At 38.8% G+C, this 16,976-nt stretch overlaps 1 protein-coding gene and 1 pseudogene across 1 annotated transcript in view; one reads left to right on the top strand and one right to left on the bottom strand.

Moving 5' to 3' along the window:
* The window catches only part of VSX1 (visual system homeobox 1), a 117,818-nt gene that overhangs the window by 62,836 nt on the left and 38,006 nt on the right, over nt 1–16,976 (top strand). The gene's annotated exons all lie outside the window — the stretch shown is intronic.
* On the bottom strand, nt 9,295–11,404 carry LOC112933275 (exocyst complex component 5-like; annotated as a pseudogene).

Below are 16,976 nucleotides of genomic sequence, written 5' to 3'. Positions count from 1 at the left end.
GAGCTCCTTCCCAGAGGGGAGCTCTGGGGACCAGTGAGAAAGGTGGGACCTGAGGGCAGGAAAGTGGAGCAGTTGTCCATCAGCTCCTGCCCTTGTTGTTTGGGGGCTATTTCTGGGGCCATTAAGTCTCTGGCACTCCTAGAAGTTGGGTAAGTACCCAGGCCAGAAAAAAATGCCCAAGGAAGACTTACAGGTGTTCACAGTGTGAAAGGAAAAATGAAATGGAGTCACTTATATCAAGGAGTTTTAAAATGGAGTCAAGGGGCCATTAAGGAAATGGGCTTCATGTACAACCTTATTGTGTGGAACCTTGAGCTTTGAACTGGACCAAACAGCAAATATTCCAGGGACTATGCAGTAACATCTGCAACTTGCTATAGTTCAGACTTTGCTTAGTGTTAGTCTCAGCAACCAATCATATTTAGCCAAGATTAATTTTCTATCACCACCACCAATCAAAATTCTTTGTAAACTATGCAAAAAGCATTCCCTTTTGTCTTTTAAAATCCTTGACTTACTTTTGTCCCCTAGGGAGATGCAATTTGGGTTGCTACCCTTATCTGTGCTCCTTAACTTGCAATTCTGGGACCCTAAATAAGTGCTTTTGTTTTATCTTACCTCTGCCTCTTTTCTTGGTTGATGGCAGGAAGCACCTGTGGCATATACAGGAATGGAGGGGGTCTGGCTGGTGAATCCTACTGATAATGTGTCCTACCTGCCCTGTGTTAAAAGATAAACTGAGGCATATTAAAAATTTTAAGAGTTTATTTGAGTAAAAATCAACCTGAACAGGGTAGCATCCAATCCAGATTGGAGGAGCTGCACAAGATGAAAAGCTTTTAGGAAGAAGGGGGCAAGAGCAAAGAAGTTATAGCAGGCAAAAAGCAGGTTGGCTATTGCAAAGTTACTTTCCTATAGGGGATGGCAGGGGTCTGTCAGGCAGATACCCAGCTAGTGCCAATCAGGTGATTCCTGACTGACTGGTTTAAGATTTCATTTATGGGATTGGTGAAGCTGTAATGAAGTGAGGTCTTGTTTGGTGATGTGAGACTTAGCATGAGTGACTCTGTTTTGAGCTTGTTGCCTTATGTCTTAACACCTCATTCCTTTAATCCTTACCGTCACCTGTGGAGTACACTAGACTGCTCTCATTTCACAGGTGAGGACACTGATAAAGGCTGTGAGAGCCCACATTGGCTGCTGGGGAATGCAGAGCTCCAAGTTGCAGAGAGGAGACTCAAGTCAACCCGGCCTAGAGCTCTTGTCCTACCACCGCTGAGTTACTTGGAGTCTAAATCAGAGCTTTCCCACATGTTATGAAGGCAAGGGCAGGTCTCCACCCTCTATGGACAAGTCCATCCCATCTTGGGGCCACTGCGTGCCTGCAGTGGCCCTGTTCCTAGGGCTATGACCTGTGACTGAATGTCTCCATGCTCTCACTTGTCCTAGTTAGCCTTCCTCACACCTGGTGCCAGGAGGTCTTCCTCCTTCATGAGAAAAGAAATTTTCAACTTTTAATGTCTGTGGGCCCTGTTTCTGGGCTCCCAGGGAAGCTATACTTTAACAGTTACCAAGGTCAAAATGACTTGACAAAACCTCAAAGCATGAGCTCTGTTTCTGCCTTGAGCACACATTGTATGTCTGCTCTTAAAACAAAACAAAACAAAACAAAACAAAACAAAACAACCAAAAAGGAATACTCCAAACATAAAGATAAGAAAAACAAAGATACCTCCCTGGTTCCCATAAGTATAAAGTCCTAGAGCCTTGCACAAACTAAAACATAAGATAAAGTCTATAACTTTCTAGAATGTTCTTTGTCACAACGATTTATAACTCTTGATGTAAAAAAGTATATAATCCTATACCTTCGTTCCTTCTCTGGAGCATCCTCTTCTTTGTAAATATTGTATACCCTGGGCAGCTGTCTTTACTTGGGCTGGAATAAAATTCTTTTCCTTTCTCTTTAAATTTAAAAAAAGATTTGTTCATTTTGTGTTGATACTCACTGGATTCCTCATACAAATTGTGAATTTCTGCTTGGGATTGAGAGGAGAGGCAGGTAGCTATGGTTCATGTTCATGTCCACACAGGAGTGTGATGGGAATTTCCTTCTTGACTCTCTGAACAGGAAGACCACAAAAGGGTTAAACACTTTATTTAGATGGCTTTGCTTGTTCTGGAGAATTAATGGAAGATAAGCTAAAAGTTCATTTATAAGAGTATTAAAGGATAATTATGATGGAGTAAGTGCAGAGGGTCAAAAGGCATTATGATGAACAGACTTATAACACAGAGCTAGGAAAAATAGTCTACAATATATTCAGTATATTCAGTAAATGCACCCAACATTTCCCCACAGATTCCACTGTATGTGAAAACATGTCTCTTTCTGCTTTCCCCTTTTCCCTTTTTCCCCCTATTTTAATTAAAAGTATAGCAATTCAATCCTGGTTAGGTCGTCTATGAACTTATAATTATAAATTGATCCCAGGAACTTAAGAGTTTTAGGCAGATCCAAATAGGTGACCTTTTAATAGCAACAAAATTAAAAAAAAAGAAAAAAGACTTCATACGAAATCTGCTTCAATCAGATTAGATGGAAAGTGGGTAAAGCTGATTACAATCCACTAAAGACAGCATTTGGGCAGTATTTGTTCTTAAACAATAGTATTAATTCTTCTTTAACAGGTATTATCTGGGGAAAAATCAATAATTAATGGGAACTCAGTATAAACTCAGTGTGCCATGTGACATAGGAAGAAGGAAAGACTGAAGCCTTGGATGTTGCCTGACTGGTGGTTGGTAGAAGGCACCTGAGTTCCTCAAGTTTGGGGTTAGATTTGAGCATTTTTGGATTTTTATGGATTTTTAAAAAGATTTTATTTAATTATTCATTAGAGACACAGAGAGAAGACAGAGACACAGGCAGAGGGAGAAACAGGCTCCCACAGGGAGCTCGATGTGGAACTCAATCCCAGGACCCAGGATCCAGGATAACGCCCTGAGCCGAAGGCAGATGCTCAATCACTGAGCTACCCAGGCGTCCCCCTGTTTGGATTTTTAAAACATAACAGCTTTTTGGAGGTATAATCCATGCACCATAAAATTCACCTCTGTTAAGTGTACAGTGCAATGTTTTCAGTGACAGGATGTCAGCAATATTCTGAGGTTTTCAGTAGACACTTGATTGATACAATGATAGGAGCTTTGCTATGATCTTTAGTAGAGGAGTGTGTCTATACAGGTGTGTGTGGTACAAGATGATCTGTCAGCTATCACCTGGTAGGGATGCCTTTTCCCAGAGGCATCCCTCAGCAACTATCCAGTTTCCAGGGATGTTTTGTTTGACACAAAGTGTATTAAAACAAACCTTTGAGCTACAATGAAAAATAGGTTGATTTTATGTGAGAATATGGATTTCTGCTTTTTACAGAGAGATCAGAAGAGCTATAGACTCAAGGCCCTTGTTTCCACATGGCCATGATGAACTGTTTAGCTGAGAAGTGTGACTCCCTTGGGAGAGGCATGTGTGCTCTGGTTCATCCCAGTCCCCACCACTCCTTATCCATTCCCAACACTGAGACTGTGTGTCTGCAGTTATCTAAGAATAATGCAATTGATCTATCTATGTATCGTCTGTATTTTAATTTAAAAACTGATCTAAGTTTGTTTCACATCAAACTTGTTTTGGTGACAATTTAAGAAACAAGTAATCAGTTGCCACATGTAGTGAGATTGGAATAGGAACTGAATAAATAAATAGGCCTTCAGTATGAGGTTTTATGTTAAACTGGCTGGGAATTATATGTATTTTGCCTGTGCTTTTGGTGTTATAGCTATGAAATTATTGCCAAATCCAGTGTCTCAAAGCTTCCCCCTATGTTTTCTTCTAAGAATTTTAGAGTTTGAGATCTTCAATCTGCTTTGAGGTGATTTTTTATATGATATAAGGTAAGGATCCAGCTTTGCTATATTTGAATATGGACATCCAATTTTCCCCATATCATTTTTTGACTATTCCAGGTCTCCTGATATTCTATACGAGTTTTAGGATTTCTGTTTCTGCCATAAACATTATTGGGATATTTATGGAGATTGCATTGAGTCTATAGATCCCTCTGGGTAGTATGAACACCTTACAATATTAAGTCTTCCCGCCTATGAACAGAGGATGTCTTTTCATTTATTTGTTCTTGCATTTCTCTCAGCAACGTTTTATAGATTCCAGTTTATAAGTTTTTATAAGTTTTCATTTCATCTTTTTGGTTAAGTTTATTCCTAAGTATTTTACTGTTTTTGATGCTATTGTAAATGGAATTTTTTCTTAATTTCCTTTTCAGATGTACATCTTTAGTGAATAGAAACAACTAATTTTTGTGTTTGGATCTTTTATCCTGCTATGTGTGTTTACATGTGTGTACGTGTGTGTGTGTATGTGTAATCTTCAGGGTTTTATATATATAATATCATGTCAGTTTGAATCAGTCCTCATTCTTGAAAGATTATATCAGTTGGATAGAATGCTAGACTGACAACTATTTGTTTTAATAAGAGAAAATCAAATTTAATAGGCGTATATATGGGGAATCCACATGGTCATGGAAATTCCAAAAGCAGTCAGGCAAAATGAGCTTATATGTCATTTTGAACTAAGGAGAACTCTGGAATTTCAGAGAAAAGGAATGTGTTTTACAGGACAATAAGAGGGGCAGAAGCTTGGCAATTAGATGTTTGCCCAACCATACAGATGGGTCACTCAGATGAAATTTCTCTATTAATAACCCTTATTCTGGGAAAGACCTCCAATTTAGATTTTTCTGTGACAGTTATTCTCTCTCAGATTTTGAAGATATCATTTCACTGTCTTTTGGGCTTCCATTGTGGCTATAAAGAAGTCTAACTGTGGTTTCTTTGTAGGTAATTCTATTTTGTCTCTACTTGCTTTTTAAGATTTTCTTTTTGTCTCCTTGTTTGATAAATATTGTACTTTTGTATTTGTGGGATTCAAGTCCTTCATTAATTCTGGAAAATGCTTAGGATCAGGGCAAATACTTTCTCTCATTCTCTCCATTATCTCCTTTGGAACTCTGGTTAGACACAAGTGAGGTCTTCTGTCTTTCTTGTTATCTCTTTTTCGCATTTTCCATATAATTTCTTTCCTGTATTGAAATCTGGGCATTTTCTTCAGTTTTTGTTTTCTTGTTTACTATTCCTTTCTTCAGTGAGGCAATGAGGTTATTATTTTAGTGATTAGGAATTAAATATTTTCCCCAGAAATTTCATTTTTAAGCTGTGTTCATTTAAAAAATTCTGGGGACACCTGGGTGGCACAGTGGTTGAGTGTCTACCTTCTGCTCAGGTCGTGATCCCGGGGTCCTGGGATTGAGTCCTGCATTGGGCTCCTCGCAGGGAGTCTGCTTCTCCCTCTGACTATGTCTCTGCCTCTCTCTCTGTGTGTCTCTCATGAATAGATGAATAAAATCTTTAAAAAAATTCTTGATTGTTCAGTTTTGATAGTATTTTCAGACTTATTTATTTACATTTTATGTTTTTTAAAAAAGATTTTATTTATTCATTTGTGAGAGAGAGAGAGCAAGCACAGCAGGGGGAGGGGCAAAGGGAGAGGGAAAAGCAGACTTCATGCTAGGTAGGGACCCTGACTTGGGTCTCGATCCCAGAACCCCAGGGTCATGACCTCAGCTGATGGCAGCTGCTTCACTGCTGAGTCACTCAGGCACCCCAGATTTGCTTATTTTTAATATCACTATTTATATCTTTAAACTTTTCATAACAATTTTATAGACTGTATTTGATAATTCTAATACTTAAAATCTTGGGAGGAGGGTGTCTAAGTCTGATGCTTACTTTCTCACTTATTTCATTTTGAGTCATTATCTGAATTTGAACCATGAGAATTCTTAATAGATTATGAGTATTTTTCCAGAAATGACTGCCCCTTTCCAGTGGCATTTCCAATTGGTGCTTTCCATGTGGTACCCAGATGATTGGGTGTACCAGATAATTTGGTACCAAAGAGCACAACCAACTTTGAAAGGCTTTGATTTAGTTTTACCGCAATTATTTTATTTTAATCTCGTAGGCTTACCTGGGTTACTCTCATGGTTAGGGCAGTGTAAGATTATTAGATCCACAAAAATCAATCATTAGGGTGGCCTAATTTTTTCTTTCTGGATCAGGGCAGAGAGAGGAAGGTTTTTCAGGATACTTACATTACCACACTTCCAGAAGCAGAAATCAAAGTAGCACTTCCAGATTTATACAATTTCTTTCTGATGTTGCACAGGTGTCGTCCCCACATCTATTTTTAATTTTTTTTGCATTTGTAGCTTTTTGTTTACATATTATTCCTATTTAATTTGTTTACAAATTATTTAACTAAGTTGCATAAGACAGACAAGTGTAACTGGCACAGACAGCTTTGGTTACAACCTCCACTACATAAGCACACTACTTGATTAGTGGGAATGGAAGTATGAAGTCATCTTTCAAAGTAACTCTGGGCATTCAGTGTGCATTGGGCATCATTGTAGAGGAAATAGAGGATATCTGTTGGTTGGCTAGAGATTATTTTAGAGATTCTCTGTATCAACATAGTTTAAAATTTCAAAGACCACTGGTAGCTCATAAAGTACAATAGTACCTTGGTCCAGATAGCAACATTTTTGGTGCTCCATAGCTACCCACTCTGTCCACCTCAGATGTTATCTGAGTCTTAGTGGATATGCCAATGGCTTCCTACCTTGAGCATCTGCATCTATCTATTTGAAAGTATTATCTGTCTATAGGAGTGTGCTTGGTGTTTGCATGGAGCAGGCACAAAGTTCCAGGGAGTTAGTGCCTCCAAGGTCAGCCCTCAGCCAGTAGAGGGATGAGTAGAGACAATTCTGAGGTATGTTCTACACAGTCTCTCAGTGGTTTCCAGGAGGATTGAACTCCAGTTGTCCACAGTGGCAACATGATCATGAATTCATCCTGCATTGTCTTCCTTCCTATCTCTGTCCCATATCCCTGTTTGCTTTTCTGTGTTTCCTGGACTCATCTCCCAAATAAGCAACTTGTACCAAATGCTTGTTTCAGGATCTGCTTTGGAGTAAAACTGGGCTAAGATACCTTACTAAATCCCACTCTTCCTTCTCACTGTCTGTCCATTCAGTGGCAACACCTTTCAATCCTTTTAGCTCTTTCTAGAATTTATCTCCATCTTACTAAATAATTTGTTTATATAGATATTTCTTGATACAACTATTTCAGATATCATGCTGTATTAGGACTTTGCTATCTTCTGTGCTTTCTTCTTTTTCTCATAGCATCCTTGTTATTTTTGTCAAACTGATTTCTGTTTACATTATTAGGACTATATAGTGTACTATAATTACATTTCAATCTTGTAGAACTTTTTGTTTTCCTGAAGTTAATTATTGCGTCTTCTGTAATTTCCTTTATTTTCTAAGAACCTCACTAATTTTTTCCCCACCCTCTGGCAGGTTGCTATCACAGCATTTTTTTTATACTGCCAAGTATATCAGATAATATTACGAATCTACTGATTTATTTTCCCTACCAACATATCTCCTGAAGCTCTCCAATCTCCTCTCCAGCCTGGGCTCTGCACAGACATCATCTTGGAGTTTCTTCAAAATTCCAGAACCTTCTTTGGCTTTTCTCTTGTGTGACCCTGTCTCCTGGATCCCATATTTTCCTCTTTCCTGATTTGCGGCCTTCATTTTATTTTATTTTTTGGAAATCTTAAAATGGTCTCTCATGTTTTATTTAAGATTTTTTTTCTCACTTCTTTTTACAACTTGACACTGTACAAGGAGTTCAAATAGCATGTAAAACTACTGCTTAAAATTGCTTTTTATTTTTAAGGGTTCAGTAATTTATCCTTTGTGTATAACACCCAGTGCTCATCACATCATGTAGATTCCTTAATGCCCATCACCCAAACACCCCATCCCCCCTACTTCCCCTCCAGGAACCTTCAGTTTGTTTCCTATAGTTAAGAGTCTTTCAGGGCTTTTCTTCTCCTCTGTTGACTTCCCATTCAGTTTTCCTTCCCTTCTCCTAGGATCCTCTGCACTGTTTCTTATATTCCACATATGACTGAAACCATATGATAATTGTCTTTCTCTGACTGACTTATTTCACTAAGCATAATACCCTCCAGTTCCATCCACATCAGTGTAAATGATAAGTATTCATCATTTCTGATGGCTGAGTAATATTCCATTGTGTATACTTTCTTTATCCATTCATCTGTTGATGGACATCTTGGGTCTTTCCACAATTTGGCTATTGTGAACATTGCTGCTATGAACATTGGGGTGCAGGTGCCGCTTTGGATCACTACATTTGTATCTTTGGGGTAAATACCTAGTAATGCAATTGCTAGGTTGTAGGATAGCTTTATTTTTAACTTATTGAGGAATCTCCATAATGTTTTCCAGAGTGGCTGCACCAGCTTGCATTCCCACCAACAGTGGAAGAGGGTTCCCCTTTCTCCACAGTTGTTGGCTTTAAGTAACAGAGATATAATTTGAATACACATCAGAGATTTCTAAAATAGCAGTAGTACAAGCATATGACTCTCTAGTATCAAAAATCTGTTCTGGCTCTTCCTGGCTAAGGAATAGAACACTAGACAGCCTTCTAAAGCTGCCATGATTTCCTAAAAATTGCTTGATTAAAGTTGGCACAGTTCGTTTCTCTTGATAATACTAGGCTAACAGAAATGGAAGAAAATTCAGTCAGTAGTAGCACTGGACCTGAAAGTTTTGGTAAAATTTATGACCATTCAGAAACATAGTTCTAAAGGAAAAGTAGTTTATTAAAATTAGGCCAAAAAGCCTACATTAAAGGAAAAAAATGCCAAGAATGAGCTGAACATTAAAGTTTATCTGTTCCTAGAAGATTATGAACAACACAAAGGAAACTGACACACCACATATTCATAAGAATGAATTCTTGCAGAATAAGTTTATAGAAATGGTAGAGTAATAACCTTTCAAAATTTCCACTTGATGTTTAAAATTTTACAAGTGATTTGTTATGTCACCATATTAATCCAATTCAATTTTCAATCAGTAAGAATTTCTTCAGAAATGCCTTGAAAAAGATAATGACAGAAACTATAGATTTGAAAAGCAACCAGTTTTTACAAAGCTCATTTCCATACTTAGAATATATAATACTATCTTCAATTCCTGATTCCCCTTAAAATAGACTACCTGTTTAGTCATCCCATCTTATTGCAGATGCTAGGACATCTTGTCAAAGATGCTCATAAACAAGGAAATGAAAATGTACTCCAAGTTCCATCAAAATTGTATTCATATTCTTCCCATCCATGGCATTTCTAATATTTTCCACTTTATTTCTTACATAAGCACAGACTTTAACACAGGCATTAGTATATTGAATCAAAACATTGTTTTCATCCTCTGGCTTAAAATCTGTTTTCTTTTGTTCTGCAGCCAAGATATGCTTCATCTGTCCAATCATAAAATTTATTTTTTTTAAAATTATTTATTTATTTATTTATTTATGATAGTCATACAGAGAGAGAGAGAGAGGCAGAGACACAGGCAGAGGGAGAAGCAGGCTCCATACACCGGGAGCCTGACGTGGGATTCGATCCCGGGTCTCCAGGATCGCGCCCTGGGCCAAAGGCAGGCGCCAAACCGCTGCGCCACCCAGGGATCCCCAATCATAAAATTTAATGTCCTATCAATGCCAGTTTCCAATTTCATCTCCATTTATTCAATTATTTCTTTTTTCTTCTGAAGACATTCAGATTACTTAGAAGAGCTTATCATAAGGTGATCATTAAACTGCTTGTTAAAAAGCTGAAAAATAGTATTGGCCTGTTGCACAACATCCAAAAAATAGAAATTTGCCTTCCTAGAATCTGAAGAAGGAATTCCAGCAAGTCTTGTTTCCAAAGTGTAATCATTATGCTCAATACATAAAAATTCCACAAGAATGATAAAATTCTAAAGGCATTCCTTGTTAAATCAGAAGTATCAGAGAGCCTAGGACATCTTTCAAAGGCTTGTTTGGTTTCTTGTAAAAGATTAACCACCACTTCTTGAGATAGAAAAGTTTCCTCATGAGTATCAATAGCTGGCTCCAGTGGTAAGTCTATTTCTCTCTTTCAAATCCTGAATACCTCTTGTGCCAATGGATCTCTTTTGATGTTTTTTTGAGTCATAACAGCACTGTAGGATCATAGCACTTCTTCTTTTCAAATATCCAGTCTCCAAATAGGAGAAATTCAATATAGTTCTCCAAATAGGAAATGAGAATGGATTTGATAACCTTAAACAAGAAAGTCTGTTTATCAGTACCTATGTTAAACTGCATTAACTTACTGGAAAGATTTGTGGCCCTTGTATATAAATCATAGAGATTTCTGAGATATTTCTCTGCATCAGACTTCCTACATTCTCTCAACTGGTCTTCCACAAAGCTCTATAGTTTGACTTCAAAAACATTTTGAATAAGTTTAGCCAGTACTATTTCTGGATTACTGGGTGTTATGCTGTATGTTGGCAAATTGAATAATAATAATAATAATAATAATAATAATAATAATCTAAGGATATCTGCACTTGTTTATTTACCTATGGACAGAGTATTGCTGCATCTTCAAATGTATCATTTCTCAAGTAAGTACTCCCCCTAGCACTGCTTTATATAAACATCAGCACAATGGGAATAACCCCTAAAATGAAGCAAAACTGCTGCTACTTCTCTCATTCTGGAGATTTCACCTTTTCTTTGAGCACTGGTAAACTCCTAAATCAGTTGGCTTTCTAAATCATGGTATTTACTAGCAATTTTGGATTTTTCTTCTGAAAATCTGTCAAAAGGTAACTCCTGGTCAATTAGGTGCAACTTCTAAATGATGTTTGCTGTCCTCTTTATCTTTTCAGAATTTGTAAAGACATCAGATTTCAATTCTCCAAAGTATTTCATCAATTTCTGAGACTCTACTACCCCTTGTCTAGATGTGTTTACCCCTTCCAATTGATCTCCAAGGTGAAAGACCTTAGTTGCTTCATAAATGATGTGCTCATCTAGTTCTGGAAATGTTGGAAGGCAACCTGATTGCTTTTCTGGAGCTCTTGTACCTTTTTGGCAAATTCCTTGGCTTCTTTCTAATACTGTTGCTCTAGTTTCTCCACTTTACTTTGAATCCTTACATCCATTATCTGGAGTTCCTGAATAGGATTACAAATTCTTCTAATAACCTTTTGGGATCAAAAGCTTCAGGTCTCCCTCTAGAGCATCCTCCTGGGGTTCTCCATACAAGTCGTTCAATATACTCATCTGCCACAAAAGGCCCCTCCAAGAGCTCAGCTGTTGTAGCCATCCTGGCCAGCTGAGAGGCTCACCTTGCACTGGACATGGTCTCCTCTTCCCGTGCTGCACCTCAGGGGTCCCCGCTCTGCTCGCCAGCTCTGGCTCCAGGCCACTGAGGGCCCCCCAGTCCCCACAGAGCCCAGGCCAGGCGGGAAGGGTGTCTATGAAGAAAAGCCACAGATGCCTGTCAGCTGCCTGTGGCCTTCATTTTAATGGAGTTTGTTTCCCAGTGGTTTTGTCTGGAAAGATGAGTCAAAGTAATATTTTTGAGTCTTAAAAATAGCACTATATTTTGGTCTGAAAACACCCTAATTTTCATATTACACATCACTTTCCAATTGCTTGACATTTAAGTTGTGGATAAAATTCTACTTGGAAGTAATTTTCCTTCAAAATTGTGAAAGCAAGGCACCCATGGCTTCCAGCATTGTGTCGGGAGGTCCTTTCTGATTTCTCACTGTTGGTATTTGACTTGTTTTTTCCTCTCTGAAGCCTCCTGGGATCTTTTCTTTGTCCCTAGTACCTTGTATCTTAGTGATATGCCACGACGTTGGGCCCTCAGTCATTTCTATTTCTGGGTGTCTGGTAGGCTTTTTGATCAAGAGACAAATTGTTTTCTGGGATATTTTCTTGTGTTCTTTGTTTGGTAATTCTCTCCAGTTCCCCCCTCCCCCCAACTCGGTTTCTAGAACTCTCATCAGCCATGTGTTCTATCCCTCAAGTGATTCCCTCATTTTCTTACATTTTTTTTCTCATATTGTTCATATCTTTGTCTCTCCACTTGCTTTCTGAGAGATGTCTTCAACTTTATCTTAAACTCCTGCTACTGAGTCATTTTTGTTTTGGCTCTCACATTTTTAATTTCCAGGAGGTCATTCTTACTATCTAACTGTTCCTTAAAAAAAAAAAAAAGTCTGTTCTAGTTTCATAGATAAAAATATCTTTCATCTCTTTGAGGCTATGAATGATTGTTGTTTTAATGCTTTCTGTTTCTTAACTTTCTCTATTACCACTGGGTTTCCTAGTTCTTGATTGTTTGTTTTTGTCTCTGTGTCCAACATTTAGGGCTTTCCTCAGCTGGCCCTTCATATTTAAGGAGGAGTAACCACAAAGCATATGGAAGTTCTGTGTGTAGGTATAGTGGGGTGTGCGGGTGTGTGAGAGAGTGTGTGTGTGTGAATGTGCATAAGAAGAGTGCATATGTAACTGCGTTTGTTTAATGTGTGCGAGGGGTCTTGCTGGCTGCTACCTTCCCCTGCAGGGAATTAGATATCAACCTAGTGCCCTGGCCAGGGAGGTCTTACAACTTTTTCTCAGGGTTGCCACTTTCTGTCTGGTGCCTTTGTCCTGTCCTCCACTGAGACTGATGTCTCCACCTCTGAAGCCATTCTGGGTCAATTTCTCCAGAAAAATATCACACCAACACACTGTATACCTCAGATGCCTATAATGTTATATGCCAGTTGTATCTCAGTTTTTTAAATGAAAAATAAATTTAGCAGAAATAAAAGGCTGTATTTACATGGATATCTATTTAATCATTTGCTAAATAGCAAAAAAACTAGTAACTGCTTAAAATATCCCTCTAAGGCAGACAAATAAATAATGATAAACTAATTTGATTGGTGATAATGTGACCATTAACACAGGAATTATTGACACTTGATTAATAGTGGTAAATTGAGCAGCAGCTTTTGTCTTCTTTGCTTCCCCAAATTCTGCCAAATAAAAATAAAGGGGGGCGATATATAAAGCCACAAAACCAATGGGATAGGAGATAACAGTAGACAGGAAAAGGTCAACAAAAATTCAAAGATAAATAGTAAACAGAAGTAATAGGGGTGCCTGGGTGGCTTAGTGGGTTGTGTCTGCCTTCAGGGCAGCGCAGGTGGCTCAGCGGTTTAGCACTGCCTTCAGCCCAGGGTGTGATCCTGGAGACCCTGGATGGAGTCCCAGGTCAGGCTCCCTGCATGGAGCCTGCTTCTCCCTCTCCTGTGTCTCTGCCCCGCCCCCCTCTCTTTCTCTGTGTTTCTCATGAATCAATAAATAAAATATTTTTTAAAAAAGTGTCTGCCTTCAGCTCATGTCATGATCCTCAGGGTCCTGGGATCAAGCCCTGTGTGCAGTGATCTGCTCAGCAAGGAGCCTGTTTCTCCATCGGCCACCACCCCTACTCCCGTGTTCGTGCTCTCTATCTCTGTCTCTCTTTCTCAAATAATATTTAAAAAACCCCACAAAAAATAAAAACAGTCAGCAGGGGACTGATGCTTCCTCCTATGGCAGAGCAGGAAAGGCCTGCAGGCCTGTGCAAGAACACTGATGAAATGTCGGCCATCAGGTGACACAGGGACCCAGAAAGATTCAGGATTAGAGAACCCAGTACCAGGGTAGTAGGCAGGATGAGGCCTGGGCTAAAATGGAGGAAGTCTCATTGTGGTTTTGATTTGTATTTCCCTGATGGCAAGTGATGCAGAGCATTTTCTCACGTGCTTGTTGGCCATGTCCATGTCTTCCTCTGTGAGATTTTTGTTCATGTCTTTTGCCCATTTCATGATTGGATTGTTGGTTTCTTTGCTGTTGAGTTCAATAAGTTCTTTATAGATCTTGGAAACTAGCCCTTTATCTGATACATCATTTGCAAATATCTTCTCCCATTCTATAGGTTGTCTTTTAGTTTTGTTGACTGTATCCTTTGCTGTGCAAAAGCTTCTTATCTTGATGAAGTCCCAATAGTTCATTTTTGCTTTTGTTTCTTTTGCCTTTGTGGGTGTGTCTTGCAAGAAGTTCCTATGACTGAGTTCAAAAAGGGTGTTGCCTGTGTTCTCCTCTAGGATTTTGATGGAATCTTGTCTCACATTTAGATCTTTCATCCATTTTGAGTTTATCTTTGTGTATGGTGCAAGAGAGTGGTCTAGTTTCATTCTTCTGCATGTGGATGTCCAATTTTCCCAGCACCATTTATTGAAGAGACTGTCTTTCTTCCAGTGGATAGTCTTTCCTCCTTTGTCGAATATTAGTTGACCATAAAGTTCAGGGTCCACTTCCGGGTTCTCTATTCTGTTCCATTGATCTATGTGTCTGTTTTTGTGCCAGGACCACACTGTCTTGATGACCACAGCTTTGTAGTACAACCTGAAATCTGGCATTGTGATGCCCCCAGCTATGGTTTTCTTTTTCAATATTCCCCTGGCTATTCGGGGTCTTTTCTGATTCCACACAAATCTTAAAATAATTTGTTCCAACTCTCTGAAGAAAGTCCATGGTATTTTGATAGGGATTGCATTAAACGTGTAAATTGCCCTGGGTAACATTGACATTTTCACAATATTAATTCTTCCAATCCATGAGCATGGAATATTTTTCCATCTCTTTGTGTCTTCCTCAATTTCTTTCAGAAGTGTTCTATAGTTTTTAGGGTATAGATCCTTCACCTCTTTGGTTAGGTTTATTCCTAGGTACCTTATGCTTATGGGTGCAATTGTAAATGGGATTGACTCCTTAATTTCTCTTTCTTCAGTGAGAATGGGGAAAATAACAAGGCAGGAAACCACAAATGTTGGAGAGGATGCGGAGAAAGGGGAACACTCTTACATGTTGGGGGGAATGTGAACTGGTGCAGCCACTCTGGAAAACTGGGTGGAGTTTCCTCAAAGAGTTAAAAATAGATCTGCCCTAGACCCAGCAATTGCACTGTTGGGGATTTACCCCAAAAATAGATGCAATGAAACGCCGGGACACCTGCACCCTGATGTTTCTAGCAGCAATGTCCACAATAGCCAAACTCTGGAAGGAGCCTCGGTGTCCATCGAAAGATGAATGGATAAAGACGATGTGGTCTATGTATACAATGGAATATTCCTCAGCCATTAGAAACGACAAATACCCACCATTTGCTTCGACGTGGATGGAACTGGAGGGTATTATGCTGAGTGAAATAAGTCAATCAGAAGGACAAAAATTATATTGTCTCATTCATTTGGGGAATATAAAAAATAGTGAAAGGGAATAAAGGGGAAAGGAGAAAAAATAAGTGGTAAATATCAGAAAGGGAGACAGAACATAAAGACTCCTAACTCTGGGAAACGAACTAGGGGTGGTGGAAGGGGAGGTGGGTGGGGGGTGGGGGTGACTGGGTAGCGAGCACTGAGGTGGGCACTTGACGGGATGAGCACTGGGTGTTATTCTCTATGTTGACAAATAGAACACCAATAAAAAATAAATTTATTAAAAAAATAAAATAAAATGGAGAAAGTCTGTAGGAAGAAGTAGACTCCCAGGGAGCCGTCCCTTTTCACCATAGGACCACTCTCCCTGCCCTCCAGAAGCTGAGGTGTACAGTGTGTTGGTGTGATACATTTATATATCACAATATGTTTACTACAGTGGTGTTTATCAAGTAATATAACTGTTATTTCTTTTTTGTTTTGAGAACAGTTAAGATCTAGCCTCCTAGCAACTTTGAGTTTATAACATAGTATTGTTGACTATAATTACTATGTCTTGCATTCAGTCTTCAGAACTTATTTATCTCCTAGTTGCAAGTTTGTATCCTTAAACGACCTCTCCCCAGTTCCCTCAGCCCCAGGTAACCACCATTCTACTCTTTTCACAAGTTCGTTTTTTTCAGATTGAACATATAAGTGAAATTATATAGTATTTGTCTTTCTCTGTCTGATTTATATCTGTATAATGCCTTCCAGTTTTATCCATGTTTTCACGAATAACAGAATTTCCTTCTTTCTCATGGCTGAAAAATATTCCATATATATATATATCTTCTTTATCCCTGCAACTACTGAATGAATGACATTTAGATTGTTTCCATATCTTGGCTCTTGTGAATAACACTGCAATGAACATGGGAGTGTAGGTATCTCTTTCAGATCCTGGTTTCAATTCCTTTGGATGTATACCCAGAAGTGGGATTATTGGATCACATGGTAGTTCAATTTTTAGTTTTTTGAGGAACTGCCTTTTTGTTTTCCATAATGATCACACCAATTTATGTATTATTTACAATGTATAAGGGCTCCCTTTTCTCTACATCCTCACAAACATTTGTTATCTCTTGCTTTTTTTTTTTTTTTACAAAAGCATCACAGATGTGATGTGATATCTCATTGTGGTTTTGATTTCCTTGACAGCCAGTGATGTTGGGCATCTTTTCTTCTGTTAAATTATCTCCTTAAAAGGAAGGCACTTGATGGGATGAGAACTAGGTATTATACTATATGTTGGCAAATTGAATTTAAATTAAAAAAAAAAAACAAACCTATCTCCTTAGGATAAATTCCCAGGAAGGGACTAGTCACCATCCTCATGAACTATTGTGCCTACTGGTTTCCTCACCTGGAGCCACTCCTACCCGAGGTTGTGTCACATTGGCTTTTATTATCAGTCGGCAGCACTTTGTTCCAAAGTGTCTTTTTGTGCTCACTGGGGACAAAGGTGGGTTCACCTTTGAGAAGGCCTACAGCTTTCAGAAAAATGTGGGTTTTTCGACAAAGGGTAGCACTGGCTTCAGGAAAAAAGAAGCAGGTTGTGGATGGGTGTGGAGCAAGGGAGCATCACAGAGGAGGAGGTGCCTC

The sequence above is a fragment of the Vulpes vulpes genome, chromosome 11 (assembly GCF_048418805.1).
Source record: "Vulpes vulpes isolate BD-2025 chromosome 11, VulVul3, whole genome shotgun sequence".
In the NCBI taxonomy this organism is placed as follows: Eukaryota; Metazoa; Chordata; class Mammalia; order Carnivora; family Canidae; genus Vulpes; species Vulpes vulpes.
The sequence above is the reverse complement of the archived record's forward strand: the minus strand, read 5'-3'. Positions and strand labels throughout refer to the sequence as shown.